Here is a 22,242-nt window from a genome sequence, read left to right on the forward strand (position 1 = left end):
CTGTTGACCCGAAGCGTCCAAATACCCGGCTTGAAAAAGAAATAAAGCGTACGTTCAAGGAAAAATCAACAGGTAAATATGCATATTAGAACCAGCATGCCGTTCAAATTCGCAGTCTTCTATACAAAATGCTAATTATTACATTTTGCCAAAGACAAAAGCGCCCTGCTGATAGCGCCTTCTAAACTGACCATTTTGACTTATTGCTTTGATAAACGAGAAATTCGAACAACGACCTAAGATTGGACGAGGTTGCTGACTTATACACAAAGAAGTACCAACACGTATTGCGAAGCTTTAGACAAGACTATCAGAATTTTATCAAATGTAAAATAATGACAGCAAACTTATGCGACCTTGCAGAATCACAACCCAAATACCAGCGGTGCTGTTTATTTCCAGCAGTTCCAATAAGAAAGTATATCAGTTGCCTCTAATTTAATCACGCACTTGAACAGGTTGCGCGTGCATGACTATTCTGTTTGAAACATTGCCCACACGTAACGCTTTTGAGCACACGTAAAGAAATCTTTACAATGGCAGTAATTCAGCCGTACACAACTTACTTCGCCTAAACATTGTGTGGATGAATTTTGTGTTATTAGTAACACATTTTTAAGGCTTCGGATCGCTTGAATACGTAATTTACTGCAAACTCGATGATTATAGTCCACACTCTTCGAATTTTGCCTAAATATTACCAATATCATGCCACTTATTTTTGCAAACGTTCATCAAGGTGTCTTGCGCAGTTCACTCAGAACACCGGAGAAATCAACTAGGAACCATGATCCCCTCTCAGTGAAATATAAACCTGGTTTAGGCTACGGTTATATCAGGACATTAGGGAGTATAGCTGATAGCAGATGCATGATAATTGATAAGACGATTAAGTCTTTTTTTCACACAGGCTGTGTTTCATCGACAAGCAATTTAAATAGCAATTTCTCATAGCGTCCCACCCTTCATGGGTAAACTTCATCTTTGTCGCATTTCTATTTCTGCTAGGGCAACAAGCTAAATTCTGCGTCGCTGATGAGGAACCCCGATAACGTTCTAGGGTGCTCGCGTACGTAATTTGTTGACAAGGCCCCAATGAACCAACGCACTTTCAACCATGGCTGCACGTCACCCAATATTTGACCCTTACTGTCAGCAAAGAAGCTGCCTCGTTTTTATTTCCCCGAGGACATCAGCTGAACGTCGTATTGGCACGGGTACTTGTTTGTCCTTTTCCGGTTAGCATTTCACAGGCTAACGAATGTTAAAAGTTATCGCTCATTGCAAGTCGCGCCTTTTTCTACCGGAAGCTTCTCGAATGCTATTGCGGGTTCTATCTGTTGACCATGTTTTTTCGCCAATAGCAGTGCGTACATTGTAGAATTAATTTAACCGAGTATCAGTGATTTCGCTGGAAGGGTGAATGAGCCATGCATAAATACCGACGCGTCTGATCCGCAGATCAAAAGGGGCGGCGCAACATGCACGAAAAAAAAGCCTGGCAAAACACAAAAAGAAACATCACACGAAAAAAAAAAAACACAGAGAACCGCAAAAGAAAGCACTCCTAAAGCATGGTTACCACGCGAATCACGCAAAAGCCAAAAATGAGGTGAAAGACTGGTGAAACAAATGATTTACAATATAGACTGCTTGCAAAGTTGAACTTGCATGGTGTAAACGCTAACACATTTTCGTTGTTCGACAAGCTTCATGGAGTAAAGGGACGGTGATTTTTCTTACTATGTGTGTGTACATCGGTGCTTTTTCGTGGAAGCTTACGCATGAAAACTTTCAGGTGTGTGTCCGTGTGCATGCAGTTTTGTTGCAGCAGGGCTTGCACGCACTTGCTGGTGGGATTTTTACATCGGTCAACGTGCAGGTAGGCACAGCGCGCCATTATTTCCAAAGCGACGCCAAGCACAGCGATTGGTAGTAAGTTGCCGAGACGAAAAAGCGTCGCGTCTCGTCACTCCGACAGGCGTTTATCAGGTTTTGTGGACACTGATCCCACCAGAATGGGGCGTGTCCATTGTCGCTAGCGTGCCTACATGTTCTTCCTCTCCCGGTGAGGAGGAAACCATTCAGGCTCCCTAAAAGTGGCATGGTCAATCGGCCCGATCCTTAACTTAAACGTCGGTTAGATAGTCAAATTTCCTGTAGGTGTCATTTGAGCGTGTTCACTTGCTGACTTCTGTCGTCACTGGTTTAGGAAGAGTCCGACTCCGCCTCCATCCCACGCCCTGTGGGAATCTCCACAACCTGTAGAGAACCTACAAAGTTACCGAAACGACCATGAAAGCACCAAGACGTAGGCGGCTGCTTCATGACCTACATGACGCGCTTGTCATGAAATTCATGTCATGAATCCTCAGGCGTCCCTTTAGGCGTTGTAGTGCACGTTAAAGAACCCCAGGTGGTCAAAATTATTCCAGAGCCCTCCACTGCCACGTGCCTCATAATCAGAACTGGTTTTGGCATGTAAAACCCCAGGAAGAAGGAGTCCCTTTAGCTACGCCTAAGAAACCTTAAGGCGAAAGCCTTAGACACGCTCATGACTATGACTGCGACCATTAACCTTTAGCCTTTTCCTTTACTTGCTGCCAGATCCAAACCCATTCCATTAATTTTTGAGTGTTCCTCTTTTTTGCCGAGTCATTGTCATTTTTTATCAGTCTTGCTCATGACTGACTTCTACCATCATCCTTTAGTGTTTCCTGCACTTAGTACCCACGTCAGAACCCATTTCAGTGGTTTTTAAGTGTTGATCTCTTTTTGATGAGTCATGCTCATGACTATGGCTTCCACCACCATCCTTTAGTGTTTGTTTCACTCACTAACCAAGTTCGAACCCATTTTAGTGGTTTTTGAGTGTTAATGTTTTTTGCTGAGTCAGTGTCATTTTTGCTGAGTCATGCTCATAACTATGGCTATGCTCATAACAGTACCCACGTTCGAACCCATTTCAGTGCTTTTTTTGCTGAGTCATTGTCATTTTTGCTGAGTCATGCTCATGACCATGGCTTTTACCACCATCCTTTATTGTTTCCTTCACTTAGTACCCACGTCCGAACCCATTGGAGCGGTTTTAATGTTTTTTTTTTTTGCTGAGTCATTGTGATTTACGGATCTTCTTTACGGATCATTGGATTACTACGGATCTTCTTCAAAATATGGATGACAATGCCCAGACTGACTCAATCTTCATAGACTTTTCTAAAGCATTTGATCGTGTTCCTCACTGTCGCCTCATTTCTAAACTCTCATGCTTAAACCTTGACGAGCTAACAATTTCTTGGATAAGAAACTTTTTGTCTTTTCGAAAGCAGTCCACTGTCATTGACCAGTACTCTTCCCCTTTCAGTAACGTAACATCAGGCGTACCTCAGGGAAGTGTCCTAGGACCCTTACTCTTCCTAATTTATATCAATGATTTGCCATCTAACATTACATCCAGTGTTCGACTATTCGCAGATGACTGCGTTATCTACCGTCAAATCCGCTCGCCCGCTGATCATATCGCTCTTCAACATGACCTTCAATGTGTCACTAACTGGTGTTTGGATTGGCAAATGACCCTGAACACTAACAAATGCAATCTAATTACATTTACTCGCAAAAAATCCTACTCTAATTTTAGTTACTCACTTGGCAATAGTATCGTCGCTCGCACATCTTCATACAAGTACCTTGGCATCCTTCTCACACCGAGCCTTTCATGGTGATCCCACAATGAAAAAATAATGGCTAAAGCATCGCGCACTCTCGGATATCTAAAACGTAACCTTCGCAGCGCTCCTTCCCTCACCAGAAAGATAGCCTACCAAACATTAGTGCAACCACAGCTCGAATTCGCAGCTTCTATATGGTCACCTCATCAGGCATATCTAATCCACTTTCTCGAGTCGATCCAAAACCGCGCTGCACGTTTCATTGCCAGAGATTATAGCCCATTTTCGAGCGTAACTAACATCAAGTTGTCGTTGTCACTTTCATCTTTGGAATCACGCAGGAATATAGCGTTGTTTTGTCTTCTGCACAAAATCATGCATAATGGCATAATGTACATCCATCTACTTTACCGCTCGTCCGTCTCTCTCACACATCTAGACGTCTGCATAATCATCTCAGTTTCCAACGCATCTTCGGCCACACCAATGCATTCAACTGCTCAGCTTTGCCACGTGCCATTGCGCTGTGGAATGGTCTTCCTGATAACATCGCTGACATTAATGACCCAGTAATCTTCAGACAAAAAAATCAGTGCAATATTTGGCTAGTACTTCACTAAAAATCAGTGTCGGTTTTAGTTGTTCTTAACTTCATTGTTGTGTATTTATGTAAGCATTTGTGCTAAGATTGTTTGCTTTACTGCATACAGGATAGCTAACAGCTGTTAGTTCACCTTCCTTTCGTTTTGTTTTTATTTTTATTTTGCGTTCTTTGTTTATTATTTGATTCTCGTTGTGTTCTTATTTATGTAACCGTATAACATGTTCTTGCTCCACAATTGTTATTTGTTATCTGTACCGCCCCCCTCACGCAATACTCCTTCTGGAGCCTGTGAGGTATATGAAATAAATAAAAAAAATTTAGGCGGCTGTTTTATGACCTACATTACACACATGTCATGACCTATCATTTATGCTCGCCACATACTGTTGTCATACTATGCCAATTTTGGTACCTACCAAGTTAACGAAACGACCATGAGAGCATCAAGATGAAGAGAGCAGTTTCATGACCTACATGACACACATGCCATGATATTCATGTCATGACTTACCGTTTCTGTTCGTCATACACTCTTATCATAGTATGTCAATTTTGGTAATTACCAAGTTAACGATGTGACCATGAGAGCACCAAGACGTAGGCGGCTAGATAGATATATAGAAACTGTCAAAGTCCCAAATGTTCGCCAAGAAATGCTTCGCATTTAATACGGGATGATTAACGACTTCTCACAATGCCACAATTGAGTAAAACCCATTTGAAATGTTTGTAGGTCTGCTGCCATGTTAGGCTGAAGAAGGGTTTTTAGCTGGGCTTGTTCGTGCATATTTACTTTTGGCTGAACTGCCCGAAGACGGGACAAGAATGGAAACCGACACGAGTGCGTGTCTGTTTTTGTCCCGTCTTCACGCAATAGTTTTTTTTTTTTTTTTTGAGAATGACTCTCGTAAATAGATTATATTTCTTGTTTTAAATGGTACGCGGCAATTTAAGGAGAGCGATACTTCATATGGTTCACTCGAGTAATTAAATTATTGCCATAGTTGGCCACGCATCCTTCTGTCATTCAATGTAGTCCGCGCTTCCTTTTGTCGGTACACCTGCATTGTGTTGTTTTCGTGCGCGTTTGTTTATTGAATGAGCGATATGTTGGACTTTCGGCCTTGCTGATGTATGGTATATACCTTTTTAAATTATTGCTAATTGATATGTGTCATTTCAAATAACATGCTCTTATGACCCGTAATTTCCCTTGAATGCTATGTTTTCCTCTATGCCTTGTCTCCCGTGTGTGGTTGTAATGCTACAGAAATAAAATATACTTCATATAGCTATCTGAACAACTTTCAGTTTTATTTTCCTAATAAATCATAACGCGCGATGAAATGCTAACAACAAATACATCGGCGAGAATGTATTCCTGTCAAGAATTCCATTCGTTAATGGTCTAATGGTACCAAAAAAAATTGTCGCGCATACTTGAATCTTATCAGTGTCACATAATTTCGCGAACGTGATAGCGTAAATGCGGGGGTTTTATTCGTGCTGAATTCACATTTCGATTTGTGGTATTGAGCAGAGTTGACTAGCCGAGAAAGGGTGGTTGACTAGACAGATAAATGCTCTTACTGTACTTCAATTCCAGATTAATATACAGTGGAGTATTATAACTACGTTGAAAATCGAACTATAAATGTGGAAAACAACATAAATAATGGTAAAGGTTGTTCTCTGCCCAGAACATAGCACCTGCAGCACTTCATCGGTCATTAATAAGTGTAGTAAAGCCACGGAACCAAAGCTGCGGCTTCAATTCCTTGCAGAAAAATAGTATAAATAATATAGCAGGATCTCGAGAAACTCTTCAGAAATGGATAAGTATTCACTCCATTTGTAACACCTCAGGAACCCTTTCCATAAATCAAGTAAAGTTTGCTCCATATGAAACCTCTAAAACCCTTGCAAGTATGAAAGTAATGTTAGCTCCAATTGAAGCACTTAAACACTCCTTTAAGAGACGAAGTAGTATTTACTCCAATCGGAATACCTTAAGAACGTCTGAGAGAAATGAATTATTATTTACTCCTATATGAACACCATAAAAATACAAAAATTCGGGGTAGCTTGCACTAGTGGCGAAAGGCTAAAGACACAGCGGAGCTGATCGGTATCGTTCGTTCTCGGCTTCTCTCACGTCGGGATTTTCTAGGAGCCGACTATTTCGCTCCCGTTCCCTAGCATTATCACGATGGACGTATTCGGGGTCTCCGGCTCGCCGCCGTCGTTCTGTAGTGGCTTCTTCGGCTAACCGTTGTTACGATTCGCTTAGAGCGGCATGCCCGGACCACGTGCAGTTTGTTAGGATTCACTTTGAGCGGCCATGCCCGGACCACGTGCTAGCGCATGGGAAACGGCGTGCCTAACGATCTCGCTCGTGAACATGAACAGACGTGTCTGGCGCGAGGGTCAAGGATACGTCGGCGAAGAAACCGGCCGTGCCGCCTTGCGACCATCTCATTCCCGCTGGGTACGTTCACCCCGCTACGGTCACCCACCCTTACTACTTCGACTGGTTTACCCTGTCCTGCAGTGAGAGAAGGAGAGGGGGAGAATGCCCGGATGGTGGAGTGTATAAAAAGCCAGAAAGCAGACACGTGGTGAGCACTCTTGCTTTGCCCTAGCCTGCAGGTGCATACACCTGAACGTTTCTTGTATGTTTTGTTTGGAGCACACCTCTCGCTCGCAACCGTGTATTAAACTTGTGTTATTTGTTTTTAAGTCGCCTTGTCTTCTCTGCCGGACCCTCTCCGATGGTCAACCTGGTTAGAGCTCCAAGCAGACGCATGTGAAGGTTTACCAAACCCCGGTCCGTAACATCATGCTGGGTACAATCGGTATCGACGCTGGCAGTCTTGCTTAGTAGCGCGCCACGATTCTTCTCAAGCGGCTTCTTCCTCGGCACTGCGATCTTTCCTTGGTGTCCCCATGTCTACGTCTGGCGCGCCGCCGCCGCTCACTGTTGTGCCTGATGGTCCCTCGGGACAAAGAATGCTTCCCCGGCAGACATGCAGCGGTGGAGTGCTGTTCACGCTTCGTCGTTTTCTCGAGGCCAAGGAGCTGACGACTAATTCAGCGTCCCCTGGTGCAAATGAACGAGCAATTATGTCTCGTATCTTCGGCCGTTCAACTGCCAGGAGCTGATGGGCGTGCCGAGTTCTGCGACCCCAGGATGCAACGAGTCATCGGCCTCGTGCGTCGATGAGACAACGTCGCTTTTGGACTGTTTCCGGGAAGCACCAGCGCCCGCCCGGGCTAACTACGGCGGGGCTCGGCGCCGACTGTGACGCGCAAGCCAGAAGTCCCCTTCCGAGACGACAGCAGCCGCCGCCTCCCCTGGATACGGTGGCGACGCCCGAGCGACCGCGCGCGCACGCCGGGCTGGAAGTCTCTGGCAGTAGGGGGGGGGGGGGGGGGGGGGGGAAGGGGGAGGCAGCGCACTACGCCGCTCGCATCCACCCGGGCCGCTGTATCTTGAAAGCATGCTTGAAAGCCATCTACGGCGGGGGCCGAGTCCTGCTATGTTTTGATGCGAGCGGCGGGACGTGGTTCAATTCGCCCGCTGCTGCTGCCACGCTTACTCACTACCACGGTGTAAGATATATACTCTTTAGGTGAGGACACTCGCCAGACTCGATCGACCAGATAAAGTAGCAAAGGCGCGCGCCGATCAGCCCGGTGACGGCAGCGGATACCTATCGGCAGTACGACGCAACTTCAACACAGAAAGCTTTTTGTTGGTTTAATCTCCCGTGGTTATAGCAACCGGCGGTTCGCGGGAAACCTGAAATGATTGAGTGACGCACGAAAGTAGGTCACCGGGGAGAGGGCATGCGGGCGTTCCTTGTCGGCGCACGCTCTCGCCTGCGTTCTAACTGAAGGTGCGTCGTTCCGCCGATAGGTATCCGCTGCCGTCACCGCCCCGATAGACGCGCGCCCTTGTTACTTTATCTGGTCGATCGCGTCTAGCAAGCAAGCCGAGAAGTGTCCCCACCTAAAGAGTATATATCTTACACCATGCTCACTACAGTGAGTTTGACAAGTGAATTTCCGCGGTCATCGATTGAGGTGCGTTCATGTTTGCTTGTGCGCCCGTGACATCTAGCTTGTTAGTTTAGTTAGTGTGCCTATGTTTACGAGTTTATGCGGCCGATAAAACTATTATCGTCATTTCGTGTCCACTAGTTTGCTATCGCAATCGATGCTTCGCCTTTCTGGCGAAAGTGCGACTTTTTTTTCTTTATCACCAGCAGCCCATCTGATACAGCAGGATTATTATTACCGCGCAGGTGGCGGATTGAAGTGAGGCTGAAGAGCGGCCCCTCTCCAGCACGTGCATTCTCGCCCCGGAAAAAGAAATGGTTAGACACAGAGATAGTGCACAGTGCGGGATGTACCCCGCACAAAATCGTATTAAAAAAATAAAAAGTAGACATAGGCTGAATGCTAGTGTACAGTTATGAAGTACAAATCCATTAGCTCGAGCAGGCACAAAATCGTTTTAATAAAATAAAAAGTAGACATAGGCTGAATGCTAGTGTACAGTTATGAAGTACAAATCCATTAGCTCGAGCAGGCTAGTGGCCATTTATCGACGACCCGTTTCCAAGGAGATGTTATTAGAAATTACCAATCACCATTATGACGCCATCTCTCGTGTCTACTCCGCAACATAGGATGTCATGGGCCAAGCCGAACGCAAGATTGGAGACTTTGTACTATGAAGACAAACGTCCATACAGTGCTTCCCTGCAAAATATACTGTGCGAAATCGGGGGTAGTACATGTAGAATTATTGATTTGCTAGTGAACTTACCTGTGCTGGGTCCGGTATGGTTATATTGACCAAGTCACTAATGATAGCAGTACGGCAGCTTGTGCAGGGCTGTCCATCAGGGTCGACGAGCCATATGCGGATATCTTGCTCCGCATGAACTCTAGTTAAGAAGACTGTTGCTTTCTTTGTCAAACCAATATCGATGGCGAATTCTAGACTCGTCTGATTGGTGAAGTTTCTTTCGTCGTGCAAAATCTGCGTCGCGAAAAAAGTATTCCACAGTTATCTTCTCACTATGTCCAAACGCACAGAACAAGGAGCGGTTTCATGTTGCGAATAATGATAAGAAAAAGTTACATATTTATGGATTAAAGAGAGAAACACAACTGAGGGATTGAAAACATCATCTGCCGAGGCGCAAAGCGTCATACCATTGTATAATTAGGAATTAAGGCGGGAGCGGAGCCTTAGATGGCTCATGGGTCGGACATTTGACCGTCCAGAAAATTCGATGACACAAGAATTGACTGGCACCTGAGCTGATGGTGCCACCATTGATGGCCGAACCCACCACCTTTGGCGGGAGTCGAACCAAGACCATTGGTGGGAGTCAAACCCACGAGATTTAGTGTTACTTAAGGCGAAGACACAGTTAAGATATAGTTAAACAATGCCCTCTAATCCACATTTGGTGAGAGTCACACCCTCGAGCTTTGGTCTTATTAATAACCTTTGGTAGGTGTCAAACCCACGACATTTGGTGTTAATTAGGGCGAAGCTAATTAAAGCGAAGTTCAATAAGGCAGAGTTAACTAAGGTATTTAAACGCACGACCTTTCGTGGGAGAAAACAATAGAAAGTAACAACGCATTCGGATAAGAATGTCAAGTAATTGTGAGGGCCAAGTACTCGTGAGCGCAGGCTTTCGCCTTCATCCTCTTCAGCTTATGCTAAAGTGATTCAACTTTTTTATTATGTTACAACGTTTCCTATAATTCTTGCATTTCATTGTTATGTCTTCCCGTTTTAATGCGAGGGCATTACTTGGCTCATTGTGCGACCTCACCGTCATCTGAAAGCCGTGGCAGGAAAACGGCACACAAATCACGTCATCGTCACCTACCAAAAAAAGGTCCCGATGGCGCCCTTCTAATGAATGGTTAAATGTCGATGATGAAGATAACGACGGCATGGCGAAGTACTTCTCGTTTTATTGCGATAGCAATTATATGGACACTTCAACGGGATTTCTGCCGTCGCCGTCAGATTACGTATAATGTCCAAGGGCGATAAAATCGTCGCCGCGTGCCGTATGCGCGAGCGAAAGTGCGCGGGGGACGCACGCTATCACGGAGAACGAACGCACGGCGGAAAGCAAACGCGACCGTCGCGCGAAAGTCCGTGGGGTTATGGGAGGGAGGGAAGCGGGGCAACGCTGTGCTCCCGCACCAAAGGCGTATCTTGCAACCGGGTGTAAGGGGAACTTGCCACTGAATCTCCCGCGCGAAAGCAAGAAAGCGGGAAGGCAGCGCGGGAGGGAGGGAGGGGGGGGGGGCGCGGCTTCTATTCTGCCAACAACTGCGCTCGTACTTTGCCCGCGGCTGTGGCGGTGTCACGCACCGTCTGTTATCTCCACACGGCTCTGACCTTTGTATGCGCTGTGCATTCGCCGCTGCGTTTCCGTTGAAGCGATAGACCATACGAACCTTCGCCCTCTGTGGCGGCTGCTCTTGCTGCCAGCGTTTTGACAGTCGTTGTCTGTGATCATTGTGTGATCTATTCATGTTTCCTTGTGCGCGCTGACACCGCGCTTGTTAATTCAGTTAGTAAGCGAATGTGCCCTAGTTTATACAGCCGATAAAACTACTACCCTACTTCGAATAGCTCTCTACTAATTTGCTATCGCAATTGATGCTTCGCCTTTCGGGATAAACTGCGACATTTTTTACATTCCGCTGCGTTTCAGTCATGGCAGAAGGCTTAAAGATCTGCAACTGCTCTGTGAAATATGAGCCTGCTATGGCCGCCAGGCCAGGATGACTCAGCAGACCGGACAGTCACAGCCGCAATAACTACCAACTTTACTATTCCACAATCCGTTGTTGTGGACACATACAGGAGAAGGAATACAATCTTAGAAATGACAAATAAAATTATAATAAAGAAACCATTTGCATATTTACACGTTACATGTTATGTATTTACAGGTGGTGAGGGCCTAGGAGAGCCGACATCCCTGTATCTTGCTCCCGGACCAGAGAAAAGTAGAAGAGAGAGAAATAGAAAAGAAAGTACACTGTAAACGAAAATACCCCCACATGGGAATTTTACCAAGGTGATGTGCCCTATATACTCCCATCCTTGAATATTTATTCCGGTGTATGGGAGGAATACAACGGCATTCCCTCGTTTCACTCCGCTCACAACCTGTGGGAGGATAAGGGCGGACATGACGTGTTTTATTCCGTCTTCAAAATTTTGTTCTCCCCGGGAAATCCGCACAGGGAGTTCTAAAAAACTCCCCCGCCGGAACAGGTTGGTCAAGTGGTGCTTCCCATAAGGCTGTGCGCCGCGCCAGCGACCGGCCGCGTTCGGCGGAGTCGGCGGTGCTCATGGCTGACAGTTTGTTTACATCTGTGAAGTGTCGTTCCGTGCCAGCGTTTCGCCGATTTTCTTTCCTATACTTCCTTCCAGAAAGTGTTATAGGCGTGCCTGAAGCTCACTGTATCTCATCTTCATGTGCGTTAGCTGTGATCACTCTGCTGACAACGATGAATGCAAGAGCAACGATTTCAACTGCGGAAAAAGGCTTAGTTGTGACCACGAAGCTGCCGGTTGACTCGAGATGTCGGCTCGGGTTTCTGGCTGTGCTTCCGTGTTGCGTGACCTTGACTTGTGTTCCTCAGTGTGTTCAATACCACTTTTATGTCCTTTTGAGTATATTCTGACAACGTCCGGTGTAAAGTGCCGCGTAGCAATGGCAACAGCAGCCACTGTTCGAGCGACAACGTCCGTGATAGCCGCACATGAATGCCATATTCCGACTTCGTCACGGTGCTGTGCTGCCAGTAAATTAGACTGGGGTGCAAGCAACTCTTTTATGAATCTGTGTACGGATATCCTCGCCAAAGAAATACGGTAGGACGTAAGTACGTACTGTGAATATAGCTTCTTACTGAGCGATGTGAATTGAATTGTTATCGCGCAGTTCTGTTTTGATCATGTCGTTGCTTCCGATATTGCGTTAACATCATGCTCCATCCAACATACTGATTTAGGAGCATACCTGCTGGATCCGAGCGTGAGGATTCGTTTGCCAGATCAGCGATATGGCTCCGTTTCACAGCCGAGAGACATTGCTTGGACGCGGAGCAAGTAGTGCGGTCAAAAAAATGTATGACTACGCAATTTTCGGTGTTACGTAGGCTGCTACGGGTCATGCTCACATGTAATAAATTATTGTCCTGCCAGAATTCTTTCGCACGAAGCTAATTTTGTCATGAAGCACGCGCACGTACATTTTTCTTGCGTATACTGTAACTAACGCACTACTTTTTGGCCGCGGACGCCGGCAGTGTGCGAAGTCGCTTCAGCGCTCACAGAATGGCATTCTAATTTTGAAAAATTATGCCATGAACGTTGTTTTTTCAATATTCTAAGTTAACAGTTCCGTGTGGATTTAGGTTTCATGTTACTTTCAGAGAGGCCGAAATGTGTCAGAGATATGTGCGAGCCTGTGAGTCGTAATTCTGAAAACACTACAACTGCTCGCTAGGCCGTCTCGAGGCCCACATTATCGTGGCTATATATACTGGCAGGGTTGCTTCTTGTTGTGTGTCGAGTGTGCGTTGGATGTCTTTCACAGCTCTTCGTCAGGTGTTTCTCAAATGTTTGTGTTTATGTATTGCTTGGTCTGTCTGGTCTCGTTCACTTGTTTCGCAGAATTTGGCTTATTTTTGTGCGTGTATTTCGGAATTTGACCCGAAGCCTCCACATAAAAATTCTCCACGCAAATTGACGTGTCTTTTTTTATACTCCCGGTGCACCTCCAAAAAACTCCGTCCAGCTCGAAATAAAAAATAAAAATGACAGAAAAAAAACTCCGAAGGCACCACGCAAAAATTCCGCACGCACGGAGTAAAAGTTATACTCCGATCATTCGGAGCATAATAATCTCCCAACCGGGGGGTCGCTAGAGGACAAGCATTTTACTCCCACCTGAGAGATATTTCCGTTTACAGTGTATGAGTACACTACGATAAAAAGAAAAAGAAACGAGATTATGCGCTGTCAAGAGAACAAAAAGAATTAGTGATTCGAACTCGCGATCTGACTTTATCTTTTTTTCCCATCAGAGGCCTCTAGGGCAGACACTCGCGTTCCATCATCGCGCTCCGGACGCCGCATTCTGACTTCGTGAGATCAGGCCGTAGCCTCCAACATCCTGCTTCACGAGGCGCATCGGTCACACGCCGGCGCTCAACGGTGTTATAACTTTTGCATCTTTTACATCTATCCTATGCCTAGGCCAAGCCGGGGCGAAACCGCGGATACGACTTCCCGCACGCCGAGGGCAACAAGCGTGCCGCGCGTCTGCCCCATGCCTCTCTGCTTTTACAAACTATGCCCCATGCGTCAGAAAAAGGCGCCCCGCACTGTTCAGAGACAGCGTGAAATTTACTTTCCTCTCTCCCGTTTGATATAAATAAGGGAAAACATGAGAGCTCTGCGAAAAATTCACTGCGTAGGCATCTTACGACTTCTTGTTGTCCTTGGGCATTCACCAAGCTGTGTTGGTTGCCCATGTGGTAGCGAGTGTCCGCAACTCTTGTCTTCTGGGTGCTGTACGCAGCCTGTGCGGGCCTAATGCGGCTTTATCAATGCCGCACACCGGTTCGACAGACCCAACCATCAGGCCACAACACTGGACACGAAATGTTTGGCTTCACTCAGCTCTGAGCAGCATCCATCACCGCGGACGAGCTTTGGGTCAGCCACGACCCCGGAACCTATGGCGGGGAAACATGGAGTCTACAAGGCCACGGTTCAGTGTGCTGACCACTAAGACACCGGATTTGCGAGACCCGCCACGACTCCCAGTCCGGTCCCCTTTAATTGTAAGGGTTGTCCTTTGCCGCTCAGAATGCGAAACCACCGACGGCTTTATGCGTTGCTGCGCGCTGAGTTGGCATGTCATTTTTTTGTCATCATGTTAGCAGAGTATGAGTCCCATTTGAGTCTGCGCGGCAGCATGATTGCTGCCTGTTGTCCATGCCACCTGTATGATTAGCCGCTTTGGAAGAGGTGACAAGACAAGCTGGAATACGAAAGAGAAAGAGAGGAAACTTGCATGCCCTATTTCAGAAGTGTCATGTGAGGGCCCCAATCTGCCATTGCAAAATACCTGTACGATTAGTTTTTTTTTTCGTCGTCAGCATGGCCTAGTTGGGTTCGAGTCCTACCACCGCCGGGCACCCACTGGTTCAAATGGGCACAAGTGTTCCTCGTCCTGGCGCTTGGCTGTCTTCATGGACGATACGGTAGGGAAAGGAGCCTGCGCCCTAAATTCCTGTCGAAACCCACGTGAGCACAAAAAAAAGACAAAAGTGATGTTTGAGCCGCTTCTATGGCGGCCACTTGCCATGTGGCGCCCGGAGTGCACCTATTGAGGTGGGGACCCCTACGGGTTGGAAATAAATACCCCTTTCCCAGCGTTGAGGTCCCATATTGACCAAGCACCAGGCAGAAAGCGCGCTTGTACCTATTTTACTGGCAGATACCCGGCGGCAGAACTTGCCTCCCACAGCCGCGGAGAATGCTCTTCAACAGGGTCGTCTGTGGTTGCACGAGAGGCGCCCAGAGACAACTCGGAAATCTTCATTTGGCCCCCTTTCGAGATGTGAACCCTCACGATAGCCGAGCACCAGGCCAGGGAATGTATCTACACATTAGGAAAAATCAGCGCAGCTTGCACTAGTGGTGCAAGGCTGGAGCAAACACTGGCGCTTGTAATCGACCAAGCTACAGCCAGGGTTGCTATCCCGACGACGCCGGATACTCCAACGCAGACTCGCGCGTTCTCGTTCTCGAAACTCAGGATCTTCAACTCGACGACGCCTTTTCTCGGCTGCAGCTTCGGCACGGCATTCCATGGCCGTTATTTTGTAGCGATGCATTTAAAGTCATAATGCCTTTTCGCGCTTATCGCGCTTTGTCAGTGGTCAGAGCGACGGTCCGCTCGCGGTATCAACGTTGATAACGCGATCGGACCGTCGCTGTGACCACTGACAAAGCGCGATAAGCGCGAAAAGGCATTATTACTTTAAAGGCATCGCTACAACATAGCGGCCCATGTCGACTCGACGCCGACGCGCAGATTCTCGCTTGGTCGCACGACGCGCTGCAAGACGCGGCCTGGCGAAGCGTTAACATGTTGAGGGGAAGCGAGGCACATGGGGTTGCTAGGCGACCCGAAGTGACGTCATGGCTAGACGTGGCACGTGCATGGTCGTAGCAGCTCGGCATGGCGGTGCGGAGCGGCGGAGAAGCGAGGCGCAGCTGGGGCAAGTGGTTTCTAGGCAACGCGCGGTGACGCAATCGCCAGGCGCAGTTTCTAGTCTAGGCTAAACGGGCCAACCTCCGGCTTAAACAGCTCCGCTGTCAAAAACCGTTGGGTTTCCGGCGGCACCGGGATTTGACCTCAGTACCTCCCGCATACAAGGTGGTTCATTTACCCCTCGGCTGCCGCTGTGGTAAAGCACGAGAGGTAGAGCGCCAGCAAATATATCGCGAAAAGAAAACACGCATAGTGCTCTGCTCATATTTCGCATCCGTGCGTTCGTAATTTTCGTAATGAATACCTGAAGAAGGTATTCATTATTGGGAGCCTAATTCTACCAACATGTCTCCTCTAGTGCTCCTAGAATCGATGCCGTTGTTGCCAACTGCTTGCTCACCAGCCTGCTTTTTCCCCACTTTTACACTGAAATCGCCCAGTATACTAAGTTTTCACCTTTCACATCGCTGATTCAACGTCTTCATAAAACGTTTATTTCTTCATCATCGTGACTGGAGGTTGGGGCGTAGGCTTGTATTACCTTTATTTTGTACCTCCAATGGAGCTGTATTACGACGACTGCTACCTGTAGAATACATCTGTAGAATTCATCAATGTTGCCCGCTTTGTCCTTGTGGCCTAAAAATCGTACCCCGAATTCTCTCCTATTTGGACGACATCTGTAGCAATGGACGTGGCCGTTAGCACTGTAAAAGCCTCACCAGCTCTTCTAACCCTTACCAAGGCCAATAATATCCAAGGCAAAGCCAGATAATACCTCAAACAGCCCTGATAAGCTAGCCTCACGCGAGAGCGTTCACGTGTCGAACATTGCCACGTTTGGTTTCCAGTGACGACCTGTCCGGACCCCGAGATTCTTAGCACTCTTTGCCGCGTCGAAAGTCTGACCACCGCCTTGGCCAGGTGCTTCGCATTTTTATATAAGACAACCTATATTGCCCCTGGGAAAACGTCTTCTCAGCAATGCATTTCCGTTTAAAAGTGAAGCCGACTTCAAGGGTATCGGTGAAAGCTTGGTTTTTGTAAGCTGGCTTTCAAAGCTTCTGTGTTGCAGTGAAGCCTACTGATAACCAAAAAAGCGATGCGAACGGGGCCCGATAATGCTCTAGGGTTCCACTCTTAAAGGCGAAACTTAAGCGCTCTCCTATTTCTGTCAGGCTCTGATGTTCCCACGTTGGCACGTGATCTATTAAATTTCTTTAGTTTTGCTCCAATGCGCACACGAAACATGCATACACCTTAATTATATTGGTTGCCTTTTTGTTTTATTTTAACAAAAAATTATTTTTCTATTGCATGTCGTGCGACAAATATAAAGCAACAAGTTATAAGGCACGATGGCCTGCTCGTGGTAGTATTACCTCACGCCAAGGATGTGAGCTGCATTGAGCATTGTTGTTGTATTCCAACTGTAAGGCAGTGTTGCCAGGTTTGGCTATATATAGCCAAATTGGGCTACGGGAAAATATTTTTGGCGTCGACTGGGACGAGTTGGCTATGTCGCTATATTTGGGCTACTGAAAATCTGCGACTTGGCTGTGTTTGGGCTATACGTGGCCCCCTAATCCAAGCTCCAGAGGTGGCTCTGATCGGGCAGAAGCAAATCTAGAAGGCTGTGTTTTAGCTGGCTGAGCCAGCCGCGTGACTGTGCGTGTGTGCGTCCGCGAAATGACCCCCCCCCCCCCCCCCCTGCCTTTCCTGCCTTCTCTGCGCTGTTGTCTGCGCCGGTGGCTTTGATCTTTGCTGCACTTAAACTTGCACCTTGCTTGACCGTTAGGCACCCGATCACCGGGCATCGGGATGAACCTGGAAGTAGTTGGTTTTTCACAGTACACAGTATACTATCATGGCTATGCTCAGGAAGGGAGAGCAATAACATGGGGTCGGGCGATCGTGGCGCCGACATGAAAGAAGGGAAGCGCGTGTGGATGACACGCTCAAGTGTGTTCATGGCCATGTCTTCCGGATGAAGTATCGCGCCGGGCACAGCTTTTGATCTACCCCACTTTTCTGGCGCGAAGCTTTACTGCCATTTTCCTTTTCTTGCTGGATGAATTTTTCTTCGTGCTTAGATTTGAGATTAATTTCGATAAGTGGGACGTAAGATCGGATCCTCCTCAGGGAGGAGAATCCAAACATGGGGAAGTGAGCCAAGTATGCGAGAACGTATAAAAAAGAATGGGAGCAAGACCCCGAGCCAAATGTGGGTTCTGGTGCTTTTACTTCTAGATGGTTTGCCCGTAATGTCATGGATGCAGATACTCATTCTGCCATTATCGAAACATGTTTGCCACGATGACATCAGTGCACCACGTTACATAAACCTCCCCCACCGTGTTAGCTTAGCTTATGAGGTTTCGTGCTGCTGGCTCGATGACGCGGGCTTGATTCCCGGCCATGGCGACCGCATTTCGATTAAGGCGAAATGCAGGAACATCCGTGTACTTAGGTGTACGTTAAAAAACCCAAGGTGGCCAAAATTAATCCGGAGTCCCCCACTGCGTCATGCCTCTCAGTCGTATCGTGGTTTTGGCACGTAAAACCCCAGCAATTATTAGAGTTTTAGAATAGGGGCCTCAAACGTATTGGGGCCCCAAAGAAATAGCGTCGAAGCCACTGCGCATGCGCAAGACGCAAACTGTCTTTGGGTTTTTCATTGGGCACGCTATTTCATCGACTTAGTGGGAGCCCCAAAAGCTAAACCAAAAGCTTTCGTCAACAAACGTGGCGGCGCCCCTCGAAGCAATGGCTGTAACCTAGCACAAAACTGGGCTCGATTCGTGGTAACGCGTGAAGTTTCTAAGCTAGAAGAAGTGATTGCGGTTAATTACTTTCTCTCAACTAAAATGTGTAATGAAGATTGATTCATTATACGCCGCTGATTCCGAATTCAATTGTCGATTTCATGGCTCTTAGGCCTATAACGAATTGACTTGGCTGGGTGAAGGTACGTAAAGTTGGTTACTCAAAACTAAGCGCAACAAGTTGCTTGCTGCTAATAGTTCTAAATTGTAATTAAAGGCAAAAACACTAAAGTCTAAATTACTCTTCTTATCATAAAATGATATATTTTATTTTAATATTTGTAACAGCTTTTATTTGACGCCGTAGTGACGCTCCAAACGCAACACGCTATCCGCAAACGCAAAACGCCTATTCCAAAACTCTTCATTCCGGCATGCCCCAATGCTAACACCCGGAAAGTTATTTGGGGCCCCAAACTTTAGGGGCCCCTATTCTAAAACTTTATTAGCCATGAATATGCTTTGCTTTCTCACAGTAACTGGTTTTCACAGCATTATAACTGCTATCAATTTGTTGTCTACCATTGCTCTTTGTGCGCCGTCGTGGCTTTTACCATTTCGACCGAGTTAGTTCGGGACGTGCTCGTCGCCGAAAACGACTGCCCGCTTCTTGCACTAGTGTGCCTGTTTGCGCAGTAATCTTTTAAAGCTTCGCTTACACCGATTCAGACAGTGCGTGGCATCTGTTGTCTGCCTCTTTTCTTAACGCATGTTCTTGGCATGCTAGAGATCTAAGATGGCGGCCAGGTTGATGTAAATTGACACTACATAGGTAGTGTGTGTCCCAGCGAATCCGGGCTAAGCTAATTGAACAAAAAACGAGAAAACGAGATTGGACGATGAGACAAATAACGCGAGATATATCACAGTGCGAAAGACTTGTTTTAGCCCAGAAAAAAAAAATGTTGCAGTGGCTTAGCTCGGCTATGCCAGGATATACGTAGCGTTAGCAAAGGTTCAGCTGATTATTCTTAGCTTTCCTGGTTGTCTAGATTGTCAAGGATTAGCTTGATTGTCATGCTTACTGCTGCTCCAATGACACACACAAACGCCAGTCAGAAGTGCAGCGGCTCCAGCGCAGTGTCAGACGGCGACTGCACAGCGAGCGCGCGCCGGCGCCAGTGCGTCTACCACGGCTACGACGTCACTCCTCTGGAATGCGCAGACCGGCGGCGGTGAGTCGCGCGCGGCGGCGGCGGAGTGCGCGAGAGGTGCCGGCTCCGGTGGCTCCGGTGCCCAAGCCGTGTGACATAACTGATCTTTGCGCATGCGCAGCACGGCTCTTGATGTGCCGCGTGAAATGGGCTTGGCTAGGCCAGTGTAGCTAACGCTACAAAAGAAGCCGTGAGCACGTCGCCGTCGCAGATCGCTGGACAGCTAAACTTCTACGCCGCAGGCAGAGATGACGCGAGAGATCGATGATGCTAAACATTATTTTCAGTTCACGACAGCTAAAAAGACAGTTCGTAGTTAATATTACTGCGAATAAATAAAAATAACTTAGTACTATCTGTCTTAAAATAACAGCACTGATTCGCCCTCTGCAGCGATTCGCTAGAACTTAAGAGCTTCCGGGGCCAACCAAAAAGCGTTCTGTGCAAGCATAATGTCCCTGTTTATGTAAAGAGCCGACCGTCGCGGTGGCACAGACATTCTGTTACGACGGGTTGTGCAAAAAAGGACTGCCGTACACGAATGTGAAAATGTATACACCAATAAATTTGCTAATAAAAATGGCTATATTTGGCTACGAAATGTTTTGCGCTTTTTTTCCTCGTTGGACCTGGCAACACTGCTGTAAGGGCGCTTTTCGAAGCGTGCTGTAATGAAGACTCTGCTTAGTAGCCTGTTTAACTAAAACGTAGACGTGCCGTGTACTGCGCTCAAATACGCTATATTTCTCAGGCTGCTGAGGCCAAAGATTAATAAAAGAAGTTAATTAGTTTCACCACGTCACCAAGGGTTGCAGTAAACGTGGTCTGTCGGCTGGTCCTTGGCCATTTTGTTCCCGATTTTAACCCGCCAATTTAGCTGGCGGCAGCAAGTACCGTTAGAAAGGCTGTAACCAACCAAAACTGTTGAGGATGCGAGCGGCATCCGGATGGTATTTTAGCAAGTAATCTACTCGGACGTGCCGCTGTTGTATGGTAGAAATGCGGGGAAAAAAGATTTGTGTTTGGGTTTCCTCGTAACACAATTATATTTTCGCATACATTCCTACGTTACGATCCGACGCTATCATGTTTAAGAAATTCCATTTTGTTGACTAACGCCTAGCGCCACGAGGAGGGACTGCAGGGTCGGGGTGGTTCTGGATGCTTTTTTTGGCCGGGCAATGCCCCCAACGCCACACCGCATTTTCTGCGACACGGGGCCCTTAACACTCTCGCGTTAACTGTCGCCAGGCAGCGTGGTTACGTAGGCGCGCTGCGCACGGTAGTACTGTCTGCGAGATTCTGTTTCCCGTAAAAGCCTGCCGTTAAGTGCCACAAGGGCATCGGAGACATGAATGGCCGGCACTGGGATATTAACGCGGAAGCGTTAAGGGCCCCGTGTCGCAGAAGATGCGGTGTGGTTGTCATCCAGTGTTGTCCGTGAGCGAAAAGTTTGGTATATATTTAGGTATATGCATATACCACGCCTTGGATATATGACATGCATTATGTATGGGTTAAAGTCTTAAAACCTTGTCTTACATTCATGACAAAGTTATTCCTCGGAATTTTGAGAATGACAGCCCATAAACAAATGTCATCAAACAAAACCCCGGCAGCGCAAGTCTTTTATGTATCTTCTGAGGCTGAAATGTTAATAGTGCGAAACAACAACAGAAACCTAAAAAATTGTGTTTTTTTGGCCACAGATGGCCATTTACTGCGCGATCGGCCCATGCAAGTGGCCGCGTTTCTACCAGAAAGCTCGCCGCCAGCGTTTCCCGGTAAACATTATGGTTACAAAAGCTGCAGTTGCCGGGGAGCTTGAGAAGCAGTCAAGGATCTTTGAATACTATCGCGTTTCACTCTTAAAGGCGAAGCTTAAGCGTTCATGAATTGTCTACATATTTCCGGGCAGGTAGTGTAAAATAGAGAGGACACAAGCGTGCACCACTCCTGCTGTTGTCAGAGTCAAGTCGCGCTTGTTCGCTTTTGCATGCCAATTTATTTAGCATTTTCCCATGCGAAATATTTATCCCCGTCGAGCCCTCAGTCAAGGTGGCACTCGCGTGTAATTGGGGTTCATTACTAAAGGGGACACTTAGACTCGTATCCTCCACTTGGTGCCACCGTGAGCTAAAAGACAATAAAGCTGCTAAATATCGCCATAAAATCGGTAAAATGGTGACAAAAATACTGACCATAATGGGCCATGCGGCATCCACCATTCCGGGAGTGCTGGCTGTCTGAAGGGCCACTTCCATGTGGACGGCAGCGAAATTTTGACTGTCCGGGAAATAAAACACCCTGCCGTTCGTTGCATCTGCCAGTTCTTCGAGCTTGGGGTCTGCAGCGGTTCCTAGTGCAAACGTGCTCACTTCGACGAGCGAATTCACGAGGCTTGGAATCATGCTCTTCAGGTAGGGCTTCTCGTTTTCCTCACCGTCAGTGACCAACATGACGATGGAACCATATGGAGGATCATTGGGTTTGTTCAGCACCTGCACGTTTACAGAAATTACCTCAGCCCCCCAGAGCACTACACGAAATTTTGCTGCACTAACGCAGAGAGACGGGGAACAATGAAAGGTTTGGCAGCTCCATGCAGCATAATGGTGAGGGACGTTAATAAAGGAG

Source organism: Dermacentor silvarum, chromosome 10 (assembly GCF_013339745.2).
Source record: "Dermacentor silvarum isolate Dsil-2018 chromosome 10, BIME_Dsil_1.4, whole genome shotgun sequence".
NCBI lineage: Eukaryota > Metazoa > Arthropoda > Arachnida > Ixodida > Ixodidae > Dermacentor > Dermacentor silvarum.